The 3,084-nt window shown below is 35.7% G+C and overlaps 1 pseudogene; it reads left to right on the top strand.

Annotated features, from left to right (window-relative positions):
• Positions 1–272: 272 nt before the first annotated feature.
• On the top strand, positions 273–391 carry LOC111741452 (annotated as a pseudogene).
• Positions 392–3,084: the final 2,693 nt, after the last annotated feature.

The following is a 3,084-nucleotide window of genomic DNA, read 5'->3' as shown; positions in this document are numbered from 1 at the left end:
GATTCTTAATGATTTCCAGTGAAATATTTTCTTTGAGCTTTTCTTTAAAATTTTGAAATTTTTCTTCAAGGTTTTCTCAATCGTTTCTTTCCTCACATAAATAAACACTATCAAGCCAACAAAAACAACCTTGAATTTGTCCCATGAGAAATATCAGAATTTACTATAGAATCTAAATGGGTGGTAAACACACAATGCAATTTAAGTGTGCACTTGAAACCTATATAATTTTATTAACCAATGTCCTCCCCCAATAAATTTAATAAAAAACAATCTATGGCCATGCCATCCTGAACACACTCAATCCCATCTGATCTCGGAAGCTAAGCAGGGTCAGGCCTGGTTAGTACTTGGATGGGAGACCACCTAGGAAGACCAGGTGCTGTAGGCATAAAAAATTAAAAAATTAAAAAATTAAAAAATAAATTTAATAAAAAACAAAATTGCAAAAAATAATACATAAAATAAATGTCTCTTACTCTTTTCTTCCAGGAAACATTCAGGAATTCCCTTGACAGAGAAAACTGATGCCTCAATTATATCAGATTAAGACCTCTCTCTATGTCCTGATGAATAATATTACAAACGTAAGTAGTTTTATGCATATTTAAAAGCATTATAAATATAGCAACTCAATTTATTTTTTTAATGCAAAGGGAGTTTGAGATCTTTCCAAAGAGGTATCAAAAAGTCATCGTTGGTTTTCTGATTCTAGAATGCACTTAGAGCTAGTGTTTATCTCCATACCTTCCAATATTCCCAATGAAAAGATATTACATAAATAAACCTATTACATCAGAGAAGATGGTCCACACAAAGATAAGGGATTTTTAACATATTTCTGAAAGACAGAAATAGAGTTGAAAGCCTGTTGACATTAAAACAATAGTGCAAAATAAGAGGCGGGCAACTGCAAAGGAGTCAGATTCCAGAGAGTTCCAGACTCAGACTGGTGAGGACAAGACAGAGAAAGGAGTATGACAAGGAAATACCTTCAGAACTAATGTCATTTTCCCTGTTTTATGGAGGTCTAATGGACAAATAAAATCATAAGATATTTAAATGTACAGGATGATTTCATATACATATACATTGTGAAAGGATGCCCCCCATCGAGTTAATGAACATGTTCATCACCTCGCATATTTACCTTTTCTTTTGATTTTTTGGTGAGAATATTTAAGTTCTACTCTCCTAGCAGATTTCAATTATACTATACAGTGTTATCAACCATAGTCACCAGACATTCGGTCCCCAGAACTTATTCAGACTATAACTGAAAGTTTGTACTCTTTTGCAAACCTCTCCCTATTTCCCTTGCCACCCTCCTCCCGGCAAACATCTCTTTACTCTCTGTTGGTAGGAAGACCTAATATCTTAAACGTAAACTTCTCTTCGTTCTCCACTCCCAAGGTGGCCCAAATCTTACCCTGGCAAACACCTGAGAACTCCACACAAATTTACCAAACTGCTATGCAAATATAGAGTGATAGGTTGACTTTTGGAACTCCAGAAGAAAGCACTTCCCGTTTTGGTGTTTGGGGGACCCTACTCTGAAAACTAACTTGTCTCCTTCTCCTCCTCTCATTGGTGAGGGAAGGTGATAAGCCCTTTACCACACAGAGAGCTCAGAGTAATGTTCCCTCTTCATTGAAAAGACCTAATGGAGAAAAGATAACACAACAAGAGAGAAACTCAGACTAGTTTCCTACAAATTCCACCGTACCCTCAAATTCTTAAACATGAATAAACAACTAAAGATCACCAGACATATAAAGAAAAACAACGGCGTTAAAGAAAACCTCCAAAGGAACAAACAGAACAGACTCACTAGTATATTTTTAACTTTTTGGAATCAACCTGTGTACACATACAAAATCTTTCTTGTAGTTGCAGAATACAGTATAAACGTTGTAACTTCGAGAACGTAAAAGTAAATGTGGAACAGACACCAGATGGGAAGGGTGGGAGAAGTAGAGGCAAATACAGGGTAGAGGCACCAGCAGCGTCTTTCAAGGTGGTAGAGGCTGTCAAGAGATATTGCTTAAATTTGATGGAATAATAAAAAAACATTACTTAAAGGCATAAACGTAGCTGATATAACTATATCAAAAACTATGATAAGAGGATGGGAAAAGAGAGCATAGTGTCAACTAAAGCTTATTTTTTTAATATTTAAATAAGTAGATATATCAATAAATTCAGTGATATATGAGTAATCACCAAACAAAAAAATATAGAGACTATTAATATCCTTTTCCTCTGGAAAATGAAACGGGATGTTGAGGGTATGCAGGGCACTGTTAATTTTCATGATAAGCCTTCTGTTTCATTTAACATCTTGTACATAAATTACTTTAATTAAAAAAAATTAAAGCCAAAGATCAGTGCAAAAGAGAATTCTTTACTCTGATTTGTGGCTAGATTTCCACTGTTGAGATGTCATGTGTCGTAACATACTAAATTAGTCTCTCAATTAGTGCAGGTGTCATTGGATTGACTAAGTGGTCCTAACGCACAAAAAAAGGTCAAATTCATCTACTCAAAAACTCCCTGTAGAAATCTCACAGGCATTGTCACAAAGTAATTAATATGTGACCCAAGATGAGGAATCACCATCCTGGGCATCCAGGCATTGAGAAAGCCAAGACACACAGCCCAATGCCCCTAATCCTGGCTCTGTCCACTACTCTGTCTCTCCCAAATCCTCCTCTGTTTGATCTTCCACATTTCTCATTTTTTCTTGAGTAAGTTTCCTTTATTCCTAAATTCACATTCAATCATGGCCTGTCTCAAGATCTATCTCTGGCTTAATAGCTCAATTCTAATTCCTCCTTATTCCCTGAATTTATGGTTTAATTTGGTATCCCCAAGTGCTTTGATGACCCATTCATCATCATCAAAGCCTATATATCACAGCATGAAAATGGCATAGGCCAAATCATTTCTACAAAACACCACACAAGTCTGAAGAAATTATAATGGCACTCCTTGAGGTCCATGAATTGACATAATAACTTTGGTAGTTAAGATTAAGGAAGTATCACATAGCCAGGAATCTGGGCAATCAAATTCATAGCATTC

Source organism: Pteropus vampyrus, unplaced genomic scaffold (assembly GCF_000151845.1).
Source record: "Pteropus vampyrus isolate Shadow unplaced genomic scaffold, Pvam_2.0 Scaffold78, whole genome shotgun sequence".
NCBI classification, from domain to species: Eukaryota; Metazoa; Chordata; class Mammalia; order Chiroptera; family Pteropodidae; genus Pteropus; species Pteropus vampyrus.
Note: the sequence above shows the minus strand (reverse complement) of the source record. Positions and strands in the feature narration are given on the sequence as shown.